General features: G+C 32.9%; 1 long non-coding RNA gene across 1 annotated transcript; it reads right to left on the bottom strand.

Annotated features, from left to right (window-relative positions):
• Window positions 1-383: 383 nt before the first annotated feature.
• Window positions 384-995, bottom strand: LOC142241724 (uncharacterized). The gene is made up of 3 exons (XR_012723780.1): window positions 847-995; window positions 571-756; window positions 384-515 (listed from the first exon to the last, which is right to left on the bottom strand). It is a non-coding gene; the product is annotated as an uncharacterized LOC142241724 (long non-coding RNA).
• Window positions 996-19786: the final 18791 nt, after the last annotated feature.

The following is a 19786-nucleotide window of genomic DNA, read 5'->3' on the forward strand; positions in this document are numbered from 1 at the left end:
AGTTGACATATGTGAACAAGTCTCAAATAGGTTAGTTTTCTATGTCATATTTAAAACATTGTTATAAACTATACACCGGGTGTACCTTATAGAAATTTTTTCACTTTAAATAGGCATCAAGCATTATGTAAGTTAAAAAAAAATAAAAATTAAAAAAAAACAACAAATTATTTTTTTTATTTTGGGCCAAAAAAATAAACATTTATGATTTTCCGTTAAACTTTTAGTTGTGTGCGAAGCAGTGCGAAACATGGAGTCCTATACCAAATTAAAGCTGAGGGTCTCAGCTAACAGATTCAAAAAAAAAAAATTGTGCCCATATTTGCCCGCGGCCAAAACAACAATGGAAAACCAAAAAATTACAGTAAAAAATATGAGTTATGCGTTATTTTACGAGTGCATCAACAACTGCGCACTCTTTCTTTCGTTACAGCTTGTTGTTGTTTTGCCTGTGTGCATGTCTATTACTATAAATAGTATATTTGTAAGATAATTGTGTATAAAGTGCTCGTACACTGAAATTAAAATCATATCAGTTATTATTTTTTTTTTAAATAAATTTTTACATACCATAATGAAAACTTGAGCATGAGTTGGGCTCGAACTCCAGATGTTCGCACACCAGCCGCCAACTCTATCCACTGAGCTATTAAAGACGTTGGGATTGAATGAATAATAACGTCACTTATTATTACACGCAATGTGTAGAATCTTTTAAAATTGTAGCAGTTCTTGCAGTCATTCTAAAAATAGAACCTATGTTGATGTGCATTTTATTTTTGCAAAATTAGAAAATATAACGCTATATATATCAGTTATTTTTTTTTTTAATAATTTTTTACATACCATAATGAAGCAGGAAGCGAGGAATAAAGACTATAAACGTTATAGGCTATATAACTCGCGCAAGACTGGGCGCTGTTCTACTAACGAAGACGTAATGCATCATTTGTTGATATCCTCCGACCCATACATCAATTCATTAAGAACGAAATTGAAGCTTAACAAATTAGATTATCACGAAGATGTGGAAATGTTGTTAATAAATTAAATAGAGTGAACTGTGCAATTTTTGTATGGGGGTTGTACGGGGGACGGGTGTTACAGTGGGCTGATTTTCTTCATATTTTCAAAACAGCATTTAATAGATGCTGTATGCATTTTTGCGAAAAATAAACATTCTAGTTATAAATTTACAGAAGATATGGCATTTTTGAAATATTATTTGTATGGGAAAGATATATACGGGAGCAATATCTAAATCTGAACCGATTTCAATAAAATTTGGCACACTAGACTATGCTACTAATTGTACTCCTAGTGCAAAATTTCAACCAAATTGGGGTAAAACTCTGGCTTCTAGGGCCGTATAAGTGCATATCGGACGAAAGATATATATGGGAGCTATATCTAAATCTGAACCGATTTTGTCGATACTTTGAAATTTTCTTAATTCTATTATATTAGGAACTCGTGCCAAATTTCATTACTCTCGTACAACTCCTTCTATTTTTGGCCGTCGAATGTATGGGAAGGACACACTGTGCGACATCGGTTGTAGCTACATTGATCATTCGGCTGTGTTGCCCAATTTTAATAATACTCAATACGAAATTAAAAAGCAATTCCTTCCCAATTAAATAATATACTTTACTTAATTTAAATATATGGGTATGTGCAAATAAATCTAAATATAATGCACTTGACATCAAATTATGAAAATTGAACTTTATGATTTCACTTGGTTGTAAATCAGCTCGTATACCCTTTGCCATGAATTGAAAATCATTCAGCAAAAAATCTTTAGAATAGACAAAATACAAATTGATTAATAAATATTTAATTAAGAGAAGACTGGATGCTAGGGATGAACACCTGTTGAAACTGAAACGATTGTTGCATAAAACTGGTGTCTCGGAGCACAAAGGGAATATGGTATAAAAATGGTGCAACGCAGCCGTTTTCTCATGCAATGGAATAGAGGTGTGCACGTGACACGAAATTGTCGTGACTCACGAACATTTTCGTGACTCACGCGTGAGTCGTGAGTCACGCTGATGGTGACTGCGTGAGTGTGCGTGAGCGTGATTAACCAACCAAATGTCGTGCGTGAGCGTGAGTCACGAAAATAATATCTTCGTGAGTGTGCGTGAGTAACGAATTTCGGAAAAACACACTCACGAAAATAATCCAGCTTACGAACATAAAATATTTGCGAATTGAATTTATCTATAATTTTAGCGACATCCTAAGTGTTAAGAGTTTTATAACGGTGTCGATTTGAATCATACTCATATTTTAAGTCAGGTTCTATAGGTAAATTACTCAAAATTATTCGTGAGTCACGAGGTTTCTCGTGAGTCACGACATTTTTCGTGAGTCACGATATTTTTCGTGAGTCACGACATTTAAAAGATTTTCGTGCGTGAGTGTGCGTGAGTACAAATTTTCTTTTCGTGAGCGTGCGTGACCGTGAGTCCTACCAAAAAATATCGTGCGTGAGTGTGCGTGAATAAGATTTCTCCGTCGTGAGTGTGCGTGAGCGTGAGCGTGAGTAAAATATTACTCACGTGCACACCTCTACAATGGAATTTACAAATGAAACATTATGAATTAGAAATTGGGGTATATATCAATCTGTTTTGGAGCATATAAAGTAATCTGGACCTACCTCGTGTGTACAATCTTTAAGGTTTTTCTTTGTAGAATGATTTTCTATTAGATTGCAATTCTCCATGTTATGTTGACATATAATATTTCCCTGCATATTTGTCTCCCTATCCATTGAGAAATTGCATTTCTCATCCGATTTATTACATCCCGAGTTCTCAAGATAATTGGTTACATGGTTAGAATATAAAAAAATACCACAGCTGAAAATTCTGCGTTTTAATTTGAAATCCATAAAATACGTCTTCTTTCGACATAAAATTAATATTTTAATACAAATAACATTTGTAAAATAATTCAAATGACATTCGGTTGAGAAAACAATCCGTAAGTGGTGATAACTAAATGACAGTTACGACAATTACTCACGGCAGGTCGTGTCATCCGAATTCAGGCAAAAATGTTCAACGTCTGTCTTCTGTCACAAACGTAGATCCATTGAAACAGTTGAAACATTGTAGTAGAGACCCACGTATGATTGTAAATATAGTAAATAGATTGGGACAATTGATATTTAATTATAAATGTAGAATTTTCATTACTTCAACCGATTTCCAACCAATCTCTTCTCTGTGTCACTCCGATGAGTGACAACGTTCTTAACCTTTTTGACTTTTATTCGTGCCTATAAACATACAGTATCGGACAAGAAATTTGTAACTACCATAAAAATTTCAATATTTTACCATAAGAAAAAAGAAGTGTTAAAATATTCCGATTTTTTACTTTATTTATATTTTGCACAATCTGCCTAATATATCAGAAAACATAATTAATATTTAACATTTTATGAAGCTAAAGAGATGCATAGTACCAAAATGGATAAGACAAAACAATTGCAACTCATACACTGTTAGAAAAATATGTTTTTCATATGTTCCGATATAAACAAAATGTGTTTCGGGCACAATTTTTAAACACAATATATTTAAGTGCAAACATGTAATGTTCCTAAACTAGCACTAAATGTTTGGGACACATATGTTAATATGTTAGAATATATTATGTTTGGGGCATGAATGTTTCGTAAAAATAATATGTGTGAATGTAAACATATATAAATTTACAAATTTCGAGTAAACATATATATGTTTTGATATATTATTCAAAGAGCGACAGAGAGAGAGAGAGAGAGTGTAGAGAAAGAAATAGAGATGGAAATCGGGAGGGTTGACGAAAGATATCAACATAACACAGCGAGAGAATCAAAAGAGAGCAATTTCAGTGAAACTGCTTGTATGTTGTTTCGGAAAACTGTTTTATAATAAGGCCAAAAAATTGATATGCTTAAGTCTAAATATTATTTAATTTGAATACTCATGTAAAGAGAATAGGCATTCGGAAGCGGGCATTAAGTTCGAGTTTTGCAGCTAAAACAATCGAAAAAGTTTATTTTCTTGAAAATGAATTATTAATGAAAAGTAAAAGGCAAAACATTTCATTTTAGAACGATAATGCCAACTTAATACCGCCCTTAATGGTAAAAATGAAATTAAGTACAAAAAACGATAAGTTTTAAATGCATTTCAAATGGTGTTAAATGCTAGTAAAAAAACTGTTCACGCCTAACTAAATTTATGTGTATATTATAAAATTATTTATGTATGTTTATACTCGACTCCACGTTCTTCTTTTGTTAGAGTTTTTGAATTCCTTCCAAAATTTCAAACTTTTATACCAAAAACAGTTTTTGTTACAAAATTGTTATTCTTGCAATAAAAAAAAAAAAAACAAGTATATACGGCTGTAAGTTCGCTTGGCATGTTAATAAGGCTTCGCCAAAAATTGGATATGCTTAAGTCTAAATATTATGGAATTGGAACATTAAATTGCGTATTCGGAGTAAAGATAATAGACATTCAGAACCAAGAGAATAGACATTAAAAAAAACCAGCATGCGTTTTTGCCTTGTTTTAAGTATATGTGGACATTTGTTTTATTATCATTTTCACATTATGGGCACAATTTTGTTTTGTTGGTTCGTCAAAAAACAAAATCGGAACGTACGACGTAGCAAGAAAGGAAATCAAAACAGTGGAAAATATATAAAAATTACAAAGAGATCTTCAGAAAAAAAAACAAATAAGTTTAGCTCCTCTTTATTAATAAGTAGTGCAAGATGAGTTGACGTACACTTTAAAAAATAAAAGCGGGCATTAAGTTCGAGTTTTGCCGCTAAAATTATTTTTCATTTTAGCGGCAAAACTCGATCCAAAGCAACAATTGAAAAATTTTATTTTATTTAAAATGAATTATTAAAGAAAAGAAAACGTAAAAACATGGCCATTTTAGAGCGATCATGCCAACTTAATTCCGGTCCTAAAGGTAAAAATGAAATTAAGTACAAAATGATTCATTAATAAATAGTCTTATTTATTTGTATTTCAAAATACAATAAATTTTAAATGCATTTAAAATGGTGTCAATTGCTAGTAAAAAATAGCTCACTCTTAAATAAATGTATGTGTATATTGTAAAATTATGTATGTTTATACTCGACTTCATGTTCTTCTTTTGTTAGAGTTTTTAAATTCCTTCCAAAATTTCAAGCTTTTATACCAAAAACAATTTTTGTTACAAAATTGTTATTTTTGCAATAAAAAAATAATATTTTATCCAAAAGCTCAGTCCATTTCGTTTATATCAAGCACTGTTCTTTTCCGACTGTAAATCTTTAATAACACACATTTTGAAGTTTCATTGTAAAAATTTAATTTAATAATATAAAAATATCAATACAAAAATTAAAAAAATTGGTGTTCGATCGGAGTAGGGATTGAACCCAGGACCCTTTGCATGCAAGGCGGACATACTAACCACTGCTCCACGTGGCCAACAAATATATGGTTCTGTTGAATAATGTTTTGTTTGCATCGGCTCGTGGGCGCTGCAAACTATGCTATATAAATGTAACTTATAACGATAATTGTCTATTGATAACTATAACAGCTACGTAGCCCAGTGGTAGTATGTTGGCTTATAAATTGCATGGTTCCCGGTTCGATTCTCAGTCCAGGCCAAAGGTAAAATTTAAAAAATTATAAAATTGAATAATTTATTCAACATTATTTGTATTACCGAAAAAGGTGCCAAGAACTAAAAAATTTCGTGGAAGTGAAAATTATGTGAGGGAATGAGCACAATCTTCTTTGGGGAAAATTCTTCCAAGCATATAATATTTTTGGGCTCAAAATGCTTCCAAACATATAATATGTTCACATAAAACAAACATATTTATGTTTCGGCAGTATCCAATAATATATGTGCTTCCTGCAAAATATGTTTGGAACATATGTTAGAGAAGCGATTTTTTCTGAGGGTGTAACACTTTATATCCTAAGGCTTAATATTTTTAAATTTTTTTCCGAATGCATCGTTGGGACATGGACTGTATTAAATGTTCAATTACATCCTGTTATATATTATTTCATATGCACTCTGCAGCTGCATGAAAAAATAGTCACTATTTCTTACATTATTCTAATAAGTATTTTTATCCACAATGGTCCAACGGATTTCGATCAGATTAAGATGCGGTGATTGAGGAGGCTACTACATAATATTAATATTGTAATGCGGAATCCACGTTTTTACAAGCTTTGAAGTGTGTTTTTCGTTGGTTTTGGGTCGTTATCCTGTTGAAACGTCCAACGTGACGTCATTCCATCCCGTATATGGTTACATAACATCTTCCAGAATGTTTTTGTACACCCAACTATCCATTATACCATTAATTCGATTCAGTGGACCTAGCTCATTAGCCAAAAATCATCCCCAGAGCACTATGTGGGCCCCTCCATGCTTGACAGCCTTAGCACAAAACTGTAGCACTGTATCCTATTTCCTCTGTAGCGTTTTTCTTCCATTTTGTCAGATCCAAATAAGAAGTACTTTCCTGTTAGGCATCACAGTTATGCAAACTTATGATAACATAACACTGTGGTGCCTAATACGAACACTGTTAGAAAAATATGTTTTTCATATGTTCCGATATAAACAAAATGTGTTTCGGGCACGATTTTAAACCACAATATATTTAAGTGCGAACATGTAATGTTCCTAAACTAACACTAAATGTTTGGGACATCTATGTTAATATGTTAGAAAATATTATGTTTGGGGCATGAGTGTTTCATAAAAATCATATGTGTGAATACAAACATATATAAATTTACAAATTTCGACTAAACATACATATGTTGTGATATTTTATTCAAAGCGACAGAGAGAGTATAGAGAGAAATAGAGATGGAAACCGGGAGAGTTGACAAAAGATATCAATATAACACAGCAAAAGAGTCAAAAAAGAACAATTTCTGTGAAACCGCTTGTATGTTGTTTCGGAAAACTGTTTTATGATAAGGCCAAAAATTTGATATGTTTAAGTCTAAATATTATTTAATTTGAATAAAGAGAATATACATTCTGAACCAAGAGAAAAGACATTTGAAAAACAAACAGCTTATGTTTTCGCTTTGAGAGCAGCATTTTATGTATGTGTGGACATGTGTTTTGTTTATCATTTTGGCATTATGGGCACAATTTTTTCTTGGTTCTTTAAAAGAAATCAGGGGTCTTCATAAAAATAACGAAAGGGCACTATACTCTTTTTAGAGTTGGGACAGTAAAATGAAATAAGGAGGAAATAGTGAAAACACAGTAAAATGTAAAAAAACAAACTTTAGTTCCTCTTTATTAAAAAGTAGTCCACGAGGAGTTGACGGACACCATCAAATATAAAAGCGGGCATTAAGTTCGAGTTTTACAGCTAAAACAATTTAAAAAGTTTATTTTCTTTAAAATGAATTATTAAAGAAAAATAAAAGGAATTTTAGAGCGATGGTGTTAAATGCTAGTAAAAAACTGTTCACTCCTAAATAAATTTATGTTTATATTATTAAATTATGTATGTATGTTTATACTCGACTCCACGTTCTTCTTTTGTTAGTTTTTGAATTCCTTCCAAATTTTAAAGTTTTGTACAAAAACAGTTTTTTATTACAAGATTGTTATTTTTGCAAAAAAATAATATTTTATCCAAAAATCAGTCAATTTCGTTTATATCAAGCACTGTTACTGACTATAAATCTTTAATAACGCACATTTCGAAGTTTCATTAAAAAAAAAAAAAAAAAATAATATAGTATAAATATAAATGTTAAATTAAAAAAAAAAACAAAAAAAAATGTTCGGTCGGAGCAGGGATTGAACCCACGACCCTTTGCATGCAAGGCAGACATGCTAACCACTACTCCACGTGGCAAACAAATGTATGTTTCTGTTAAATAATGTTATGTTTGCATAGGCTCGTGGGCGCTGCGAACTATGCTATATAAATGTAACTTAAAACGATAATTATCTACTGGTGACTATAACAGCTACGTAGCCCAGTGGATAGTGTGTTGGCTTACAAACTGTATGGTCCTCGGTTCGATTCTCCGTGCAGGCGAAAGGTAAAATTTAAAAAATTTATTAAAGTGAATAATTTCTTCAACATTATTTGTATTACAGAGAAAGGTGCCAATAACTAAAAAATTTCGTGGAAGTGAAAATTACGAGTATGTTAGGGAATGAGCACAATCGTGTTTGGGAAAAAGTCTTCCAAGCATATAATATTTTTGGCTCAAAATGCTTCCAAACATATAATATGTTCACATAAAACAAACATATTAATGTTTCGGCAGTATCCAATAATATATGTGCTTCCTGCAAAATATGTTTGGAACATATGTTAAAGAAGCGATTTTTTTTGAGGGTGAAAGTACTTCTTATTTGGATCTGACAAAATGGAGGAAAAACGCTACCGAGGAAATAGGCTACAATGCTACAGTTCACCCAGATGGATGGGATAGAATTAGATATAATTGTATATAATGCATACATGAAGATAGATATATATTGAGATCTAATCAGATCTAATTCCATAGTAATTAGATATTATTAGATCTTACCATATCTAAACGGATCTACTCATTTCTAAACTTATCAAATTAAATCTCTCAATTTTTACTCGGGTAGTCATTTCTTCATTACCTTAAATTTCTGTGTAAAGTAATAAAATTTACTTCTTTCAGTAAATAGTTCATTAAGTGGAATATTATATGGAATTTTACTAATGCTGGTTTCTTCTCGGGGTATAAGAATTTACTACTGAACAAGAAAATTTTATTAACTGAAAACAAGGCATTCATAACAACGAACAAACTAACTAACCGAACTAAAGCCGGAAATTTAGTAGAATTTCTTATAAAATGATCAATTTGACTTCTATTATTATAGAATGCTTATCATATATATGGGGAGCCACTGTGGTGCAATGGTTAGCATGCCCTCCTTGCATACACAAGGTCGTGGGTTCGATTCCTGCTACGACCGAACACCAAAAAGTTTTTCAGCGGTGGATTATCCCACCTCAGTAATGCTGGTGACATTTCTGAGGGTTTCAAAGCTTCTCTAAGTGGTTTCACTGGAATGTGGAACGCCGTTCGGACTCGGCTATAAAAAGGAGGTCCCTTGTCATTGAGCTTAACATGGAATCGGGCAGCACTCAGAGATAAGAGAGAAGTTCACCAATGTGGTATCACAATGGACTGAATAGTCTAAGTGAGCCTGATACATCGGGCTGCCACATAACCTAACCTAACCTATCATATATATGAATAAGGCATAGCACTCGTACTAAGAAGTATTCAATCCTTCCAAAACTTAAGGAAACACACTCGCTAGTATATACGAAATTTGTCTATATTTATTTTATATTCTTGTAATCGGTATCTGTCATCGATATGTCCGATATGTTTACGCGTGGGTTGTTTTCTTTTCAGTCGAAATCGTGCTGCTGAAAAACAACCCTGCAAATTTACCTTAAAGTATAGAAACATATTTTTGATTTAAAGAAATCGTCCTTAAATTAACTGAAATATCGAATCTTTAGATAAAAACGCTTCAAACATAGACTAAGACTTATTTTGAAGATTTAGCATTTTTTTTTTTGGATTTGAGGATTTAGCATCCTTTTTTTGGAATTAAGAAAATATTTTTTACTTAAAAGTATACGTGATTGTTTGGATTTTTAAACTGGCATTTGTTTGTATGTAAATAGCTTTATTAATATACCAGAAAAATAGAATGAAAATTCCATAAATGAGATCTGTATCCTAATTTCAATTTTATAGATCCTAGATTTAAAGTCAGAAAGGTCGCAAAAAATGTCCTTATTTTAAAGAACCCGCATACTTGGCTGGTATCAATACCAAAATCTTTAAAGTAAGGTCAAAATCTTTGGATCCAAGTTCAACTATATAGAATTATGGACCGATATGGACAATTTTTTACATCATTTTGAGTGGGCACATACTAACATCATGTACAAAATTTTAACCGGATCGGAAGAAATATACTCTTCCAAGGGGTTCCGGAGGTCAAATCTGGGGATCGGTTTATTTGCAATACCATCCAACCTTCGACAAAAGAGAACTATTTATACCAAATTTCACGTTGATAGACTCAGAATTTCACCACAAAGTTATACCCCCAACACAAGGTGGGGGTATAAAAACAAGGTAGCGAATCGGAGCGAAAACGTAAGAGTTTCTTGCCTGGAATATTGGTGTGTATTTTATTAGTTCTGTATTTATATAATTTATTATACTTACCCCTTTTTTAAATATCATGAAATGTAATCCAATACCTACCTTGTTTCTAATTATTATTTCATTTTATTATAATTACCTCTTTTTAGATATCATGAAATTTTATCCAAAATTTGTTTGTTTTTCTTTACAATTTTATTGATTTCAATTTTAATCTACTTAAATTATTTTACAATGCTAATTAAATGTGAATATGCCATAACGATATATCTTTAAACAATTTTGTTTCTTTTGGATTTCAATTAACAATACATAGTTAGTTAATTTTTAATTCTATCACACGCACATATATCTTTCAAAATACTCAATGAAATATTATGAATTAAAAATGAAATTTTAGGCAAGTCTCCATTCCATATGTGTAATGATAAACCTATAATAAGATAAGCGGCTTATAATTTTACAATGCATTTTTTTTTCATATAACATATTATATAACAAGCTATGTACGAACAAAAAATTAATAATTTTAAGAATAATCCTATGACCACAATAAAATTTCAAAAAAGTATATATGGTGTAATTTCAATTTCAGTCGTGGTAGGGCTACACAGTGAATATAACTGACTAACATATAACATACTTACATGATCTTAAACTCTCATTTGTCGGACTTATTTGAAAGTAAACGTAAGATTCTGACATACTTAAAATTCATAGAAACTATGATATTATGGAAGGCCCTGTTATAAAAATTGGTTCGAACAATATTGCACCTTCACCATGAAAGAAATTGAGAGAGGACGTGATTTATCTGACATTAAGCAACCGATGCCGTGCTCAACTACATGGGACGAAGATACCTATTGAACAAGAAGATGTACTCACTCTATGGCTAAGAATATACTACCAGTACATAGTGTTTGTGAATATCAAATTCAGCATTTTATCTACAAATCTAAACCTATTTTAAAACAAGAAATCAACAAAATTTGAGAGTACTTCGATGAAGATTTGCAAAATGCAAAAAAAAGAATATATTACTCAGGTTGTTTACAGTACAGTGAGCTACCACAGTGAATAAAGTCGATCAGTACGATTCCAAAAGGCATGTAAAGAGTTAATAAGTAACAAGCAGTGTTACCGTTGTGCGACTTTAGTCGCATTTTTCAAACTTTTTGACGTCATGCGACTTTTTGAAATATACAAAATGTGCGACTTTAGTCGCACTAATGCGACTAAAGTTGCACAGAAGGTAAGTGCATCAATTTGAAGCAATTTTTATAAATAGGAATCCACCGGTGTGCAATGGCCCTTCTTGGTCATAGACCCCAGTTTCGACCAAACAGCAAAATGAGTTTCAGCGGTGGATGCTGAGAAAAGAATTCATTTATCATTGAGCTACCCATAGAAGCACTCATTAATAATCACGTTTAGTATCACAATGTACAACTAACCTACGATACCTAACCTACACGGTGTTCTGGTTTGTTCAGCCGTTGTTTTATTGCATACCATTTCAACAACTAGATCCGTTTTAGTACCAAATAATTTTTGGTAATCATGACAAATTTTTACTGGAAGTCGTTCGTTTACTCCACAAGGCCAGAAAAAGAGAGCCGGAGATAGATCAAATGTGGCATTTGAGAAATAAAGAAGTTGCAAGTTTTTGTCATTAAAAACTTGCAAGAGTTTGTCACAAACAAATCATACGTGCAATATATTTCACAGAATCAATTTGAAGTGTAGTATAAAAAATAAATATTTTTATTTTTCAATTGATTTTAAAGCTTTAAATTGGTACTGGATGGGGTTCGCGTACACCTCTGCTAATTGTAGCAAAGAGAAAAAATCCATTTTTACTCTCTTGCAAGTTTATGTTTTACTGGATTTTATGTTACAATAAGTTGGTAAAATATATTTTTATGTTAAAGGGACTGTTCCTTTATTGTTTTTCTGTTGTTTTTAGAAAATTTTTTGTAATAAAAAGACCTAATAAATGTAAGCGACATTGTTTTATCATCATGCGACTTTTTCAAAATTTCCAACGGTAACACTGGTAACAATAATAATTGAAATATTTGTGAAAGCGAAATAAAAAAGAAACAAACAAAAAGTTGCCTTATTTTGAATAAAAAAAAAAACAAAAATATCAAAAAGTGGTTCCACAGATTTAAGATTATTTTTCCATGCAATTTTGTCCAATTTTCATGTAAGTTAAACAAACTTTATTTTTTTTCTGAGATAAAAGGGTCCATACTGGAGCTACATATTTTGTAAAAGATTTTATTAATTTTTATTCGTACCATGGAAGAATTCCGATCAAATGTAACTCAAATAACTGGTGCAGACATTGGGGAGATAGTCGTCTTCCTGACTGTGTAAAAGAACTTCATGTATTTGATGAAAACCCAGTACAATGCGTGTCTTGGGTCCATTCTGTCGGAAGTATTTTGTGCGATTTTTCAATCATGAAGAACACACCTTTATACCGCGCGAACCTTCAACATATTAGACAGAAGATCAGGGGTGCAGTCGATTCTGCACTCATTTCATATAACAGGTTTGATATTAATTGGCCAAAAATGAAAGAGTATATTACACAGACAAAATGGACATTCGTACTTTAGAACATTAACTACACCGCTTGAATCAGAGAGGCATGAAAGATGATGAATTTTATTCTAAAGTCAATCACTAATTCTCATTAATTATAAACAAAATAAAAACCGAGTCGTATTCTGAAGAAACGGTAAGAGTTCTTGTAGAAACTTACCGCAATAGAGCAATAGAGCCTCAGTGGAGACATGTCTACGATGTAGCTTATACAACACCCAAAAACTTTACATGAAACATATTCGGCGTGCTTGGAAATTCAGAACGTCGACTTCAGAAACTCATAAATTCTTAACTTCTTAGTAAATAATAGAGTATCGATACCAATTAGCAGTCTACCCAGTGCTGCGTCTTATCACGCCAAGAGCAAGCCTCCACAATTGCCACCAAAACCACATTGGCACTCCCAGTATAATCGCCATCAAAACCTATCATACCATCGCCAGCTACAGCGGGGAAATCATGTTTCATCATATCGTCCGGTAGATTCTTTCGTACAAACGAAAATGTGAACTAAATGAATAGGCCAAATCCCTTCAAACGCGGAGCAACATCAAGGAACTACCCTCGCAAGGAACAAAGGCTCTAGCATACTGTCCTGGAAAGAGTAGAGAGATCCTATAAATGATCTAACCAGGAATCACCGTCTACAGTAAATGTAATCTGTACCCAACTTGTATGAGAGATGAGGTAGAAAAACAAGTAATCGAATTGCTTGAGGGAGGAACAGTCCGTCCATCTAAAAGTCCATACAATTCCCCAATTTGGATTGTCCTAAAAACTCGAAACCGACTGGGGAAAACAATATGGTATGGTTATTGACTACAAAAGATTAAATACTTTGACGGTAGCTGACATGTTCCCTATCCCCGATATTAATGCCATTTTCTTTTTACTTTTTTTTCACTTTTACGACAATATATCTTAAATCAGGTTTCCACCAGATACCGATGAAAGATTCTGACATCCCAAAGACAGCATTTTCCACTACGAACGGAAAATACGACTTTCTGCGACTACCACACTCAGAAAATTTAACGTCGTAACTACAAGTAAATTCCATAATTTTGAGTAGTTCAAAATTTTACTCACAGTTAGTTAAATTTAACTACTGATGAACAAAATTAACTCAGTGGAAGTAAATTGAACTTACGGCCATTACCAGCAAAATGGTTAAGAACTCCCAATGAGTTCGTAAATGGACTGAAGAAAATATAATAGTAGGGAATACGTATTTTCTCGAACGTACGAAGAAGTTTCTCAGCGTTACTGAACTTTTACTGTGCAATATTACGAAGTCTAGTTGGACACGAATTTTCCATTTTAGTATAAATAAACTAACGATGAATGTCAATTCTAACTTCCGTTAAGTGAATCTATTTCTAGACAATAGTTCGTCTCCGAAACATATGCTCGTGTGGTGTTTCTAAAAATAGACACCCTTGACTGTATGTGTTAATGAATACATGCAGCCAAGCAAGAAAAGAATAAACAAAGTCACAGTTGGTTGTTGATGAGTGTAAGAGCTAAGTGGCCCAGTGGATACCCTGTAGGAAGTCTGGGGACATGTGTCTCTATGTCACCACTTTTGTCAACTATTATGGTGACATTGTCGATAATTTGTCTACAGCTTTTCTACAAATATTTCTCTGGCTTTAATTTGTAGAGTCAATGCTTCTTCTTCCTTTTCATTGTTTCGCTTTTTTGGTTGTGAAAACACGTGGTATCGCAATAATTGGACAATAGTTTAAAAAGAAAAGTGAGTTTTATAAGTGAATTAAAAAATGAATAAAAGAAATTACAAAAGACTTGTGAAAAAACAATTAAAATTGTACAAGGATAGAGAGCACTTTCAGTGATTTTGTGCTGCAAGAAAATTGTGAAACTTTTGAAGATTTTGGGTTAGCTGATTTGTCCACTCCAACTCTGAAAATGAGGGAAAAACTGAAGCAGTGGTACATCGAAACATCGCCTTCCAGAAAGTGTTTGGAGAAGCTGCTCAGTATATTGCAGGAGGAAGGCCTAGACGTTTAATTTTTTTAATTAAATATACATAATTAATTTAATTTAATATACATAATAAATATGATTTTAATATCTAATTTTACGCCTTTTTATTTGGCAAAAAAAAAGTGTTGATAAAATGGTGACAATGGACTACTGATTCAGTGGTTCCAATGTCTCCATATGGTTCCAAAAGTACCACCTAGTCAGTAGTTCTTGTGTGAGTAGTTCATTCTCAATGACAAGTACATGTTAAATGTCAATAGAATTTTACATTGTCTGGGGTATATTTGGTCAGTAGTACTGGCGACACAGTCAATAGTAAGTCAGTACTGTTTCACTATTGACATTTCCTACAGGGTAGTGTGATTAGTTAGAAAACTGATGATACGCGGTTCGATTCCCCTTCCGGACAAAAGGTAAAATTTTATAAAATGATAAAAATAATATCTAATAAATGATTCTAAAGGATTTGTACTACAGAAGAGTAAGTGGTTTGTACTAAATATAATATGGCATGTAGAAATTGGGATCCTCCCCCTTGTCTCCTTGCTCCAAGTCACCAGGTGGTCTAGGAAATCCGGAACATTAATTTTTTCGTTTTCAAAAAATGTATTATTTAGTTAATTTTTTACTTCTGAACAGTTAAATTTGAACTTGACAAAAGTTAAAACAAATTACTAACCTATAGGAAAATGTTGAACTTACTATGGGTACATGCTTCTTTAGCGACATACGAAGTTCAATATTAACACTGGTTAGTTAAAAATAACTCGCTAATGGGTTCACTCTTCTCTGAGTGCATTTTTCCTAAAAAACGCGCGATTTTTCAAAGAATGATTGACGATGTTCTTAAACAGTATATTGGTAAGATTTGCTATGTCTATATCGACGACATAATTGTGTTTGGGAAAACTATAGAGGAACATTTAGATAATGTAGAAAAAGGGTCTCCTAGACGCCAATCTAAAAGTGAATCTCGTGAGGGAAGTTGAATTCCTTGGATATGTAATATCTCCTGATGGCGTGTATGCCGACCCAAAGAAGATAGAAGCGGTAAAGATGATTTTGCCACCTCAAAAATTAAGGAACTGAAAAGCTTCCTTGGTATGACATCCTACTATGGAAAATTTATCCAGGAATATGCCACTGAACAATTTGACTAGGGGGGAAATACGAAGATACGACCAAATGCTTCAAAAAGTTGAAAGTCGATTTGAATGATGAAGCTTTAGAAGCTTTTAATGAATTGAAGCATCTACTAATTTCTGCCAGACACTTTACCCGAAACAGATACAGATTCCGAAGGCACACTGCATTCAGCATAACAGGATAGCTCAGATTTAATACCTCAAGTCGATTCTCCGAAGACATTACAAATATCAGTTAATACGTCAGCGAACAAATTTCGAATGTAAAGAGGAACCTCACCAAGGATACAAACGATTTTTTTATAGCAAATAGAGAAAATCTTGTACTCTAAATTTTAAATTTGCTAGAAATGGTATAAAAACCCCAGAGAATATCATTCATATCTTGCAGAATATTCTGGTGAATAAGGACGAAACCTATGACATTAAAGTCAATTGCATTCGCTTAACCACCGCAAGGGTTTGTAAAAAGGAGATGCTAGAACAGCTGTCAGAAGAAGACTGCCTACTACGACTCTTTAACGGTGGACAGACAACGTGCAATTATGTTACCAGTGCATAATACAAAGTCTAATTACTTAAAGATGACACAATATTCTTGGAGAAGTCCAACAATACCATCTGGTCAAATGGAATCCTTGACAATAAAATGTGTTGGAGTATGAGCAATTCTGGAGTACGAGTTCTCCCATCAGTGTTTACCACCATCACCAAACAGAGCATATCTTTGAACCTCAATCCCGTACACGAAATAGCTTCTACTAATATACTCTTGGTCTACATAAAGGAGAGAACAACATCGTTCATGATGTCAGGATCTTTGGGCTTCTTCATACCAATGATGTTTTTTTTCATAAGTTGGAGAAAGTTAACATCACAGAATTAACTTCCCAGAGTTAACCTGTCTGCATTTCAACAAAATAACTCCTCACATACTAATCTGATGGATTTCCAATCCATTGCGAGACTTCATATTCCAGTTACCTTCCCATGGATACTGAACCTGTGCACCAGACGCACTGTCAGCATTATGCACCTGTGGGAAAGATATTTGGTAACTTAATTTCAACGTCTCTGTCAACAATTGGAGGCTTGGAGACAACTAATGGAAATAGCAGAATTCAGAGTTCTTCGGTGCACTCTAGTTTGATACAATACCTGTTTTAATGTTCGTAAATAAACTTGTGTTTTAATATAATTTAAACACATTGTATTTTAATTGTAAGTGTCGGCTCTACTGACGAAAGTAAATCTAATTTATTCCGATGTGACGGACGGAAAAAATATGGCCAAAACCAAACGAAGATCTAGCAACCACGAATTTAAGAATAAAGGTCAAACACGGTGGATGCTCGGTTATAGCATGGGGGTGCAGTGTTTGTACCCTGCGTGTACCTTCAAATCTAACATAAAAACAATTTACAAACAAAAACCAGCTCCTAAAAGTCGCATCAAACTTATGCGGACATGGAAATTCTAGACCAAGCAAACAACTACCCTAGCATATTACCTTGACATTATTGACATCCTTCCTGAATACGAAATAAATTACAAGAAAGACATTGAGAACTGAGCAAGAATGTATCAAAGCCAAAAAACAGACAGAAAATCAACTTCAGTGGAAAGCGCCCAGTGAAGTCTTATTGTATATTGGATTATTGTTTTAAAATTTTATTGTTTTCGGTTTTGTAATTAAGTTTTGTATTTTCATGAACTGCAGCAATAAAAAGGTCACAATTCGTCCTGAGAATGGAGTAAATGTATAGATTACAAATCTACATCTTATTCTGCACAAAATTACTGTTTTTATTTAAAATGTGAATAGTATTTTTTTAGTGGAATAAATGTTATAGAGTACCCAAATTAGCCTAAAACGAGCGCAATGAGTTAACAAAAAATAAGTTGACGCGTATCAATCATCTTGTAATTTAATGACGAGACAAAAATTTCTCGCTGTTATATAAATATGCAAAAAGTTCGAGAACTTCCCAGACACAATTCATCATGAGAATGAAGTAAAAGTAAAGATTACATATCTACATCTTATTCTGCATAAAATTCCAGTTTTTATTTGAAATTTAAATAGTATACCTTTTAGTGGAATAAATGTTATAGTGACTAAATTAGCCTTAAAACGCATACAATGATTTTCATAAAATAAATTGACACGTATCAATAATTTTGTAAATTATAATTTTTTCAAAGGTCTACTCTGCCTGCCTCGAACATCAGAACTTGACAAGTAAGAGGAATGATATAATGCACGTAGACAACTTGTGTTAGGACAGATTCGACATCCACTAATACTGAATCGTCCATCGTCTTCCAGACCGTCGAAACCTATGGTAATGCGATTAGATATGAAGTGGCTTAGTGGCTATGGTTCGTATGCAAAGCCACCATTACTTCCACGTTATCCGACAGTTAAGTATGAGCCAATGGATGTGGATAGAACGGTACAATTGATAAAGGTCAACTATATGAATTACCCCAAAATTGTACGAAAAGAGGTGCTTCAGAGTTAAATGCTAATAGTAAGCAGCCTCGTCTCTACAACATAGAAACTCATAGAGATACTGAAGATGAACAGAGTCCTGTGTACATGGTCGATGAATTAAATTCTATGGAGGCCGGCCATCTTATCTCCCACAGAATACAAGACATCAAATTTAATTGAAAATTAGAAACAAAAAACAGAATTTACAGAAATGAAACAATTCAATAAAGAAGGTGATACTACTAACACCATCCATTAATAAAATCATAACAAAAAAGGAACGGTACGTTTTATAATTTATAATAAATATTTTTAAAGAATAGTTTTAGATATGCTTTTTAAAGGATTCCTTCTTGTTGTATCCTCATTGTATCAATGGACGCTGTTCAAATTTACCAATATGGAACGCCACTGGTATTAATGAAAGTTGGAAATTGTTGGCTAGTCGACGGAAATTTCAAACTGGTACCGAATATCGATTTGGAACAATATCTTACGGTGACATGGGATTGTTAAAAATCAATGAAATCATAGACAGACTCAACGACGTAACGACTATAAAGGATTTAGGCCAAGTTGAACGGACTATGATGAATCAATTAATGGTCCTCAAAGATGACATGAATTAGGTTGTCAGATCCTGCCAGCTAGCCAAAACTGGCATTGTGAATACAAATCTGTTCAATATAGTCGACATAATTAGAATCGTGGACGGCATGGAAACACTTTCCTATGGCAATCTTGTGCAGCGCCGTGTATCTATACAAACGGCTCTATTATACGTGCTTCACACTAGAGCAGCATTCCGCGAAGGAGATGTTCTATAAACATACAAAAAGTTCCCAGACACAATTCGTCATAAGAATGAAGTAAAAGTAAAGATTACAAATCTACATCTTATGCTGCATAAAATTACTTTTTTTTATTTGATATGTGAATAGTATACTTTTTAGTGGAATAAATGTTATAGAGACTACATTAGCCTAAAACGTGTACAATGGTTTCCATAGAATAAGTTGACAAGTATCAATAATCTGGTAAATTATAATTTTTTCAGAACACGCCACAACAGAATTGGTAACAAGAAGAAAATTATTGGAAAGTTTCACCAAAAGTGATTAGAAGATGCCATATAAACATACAGTTAGAAGATGCCATATAACATAAAGTTCGAAAAGTTCTCAGAACAAATTCGTCTTGAGAATGCAGTAAAAGAAAAGATTACACATCTACATGGAATGGATGAAATTGACAAC

This window comes from Haematobia irritans, chromosome 5 (genome assembly GCF_050003625.1).
Source record: "Haematobia irritans isolate KBUSLIRL chromosome 5, ASM5000362v1, whole genome shotgun sequence".
Classification (NCBI taxonomy): Eukaryota; Metazoa; Arthropoda; class Insecta; order Diptera; family Muscidae; genus Haematobia; species Haematobia irritans.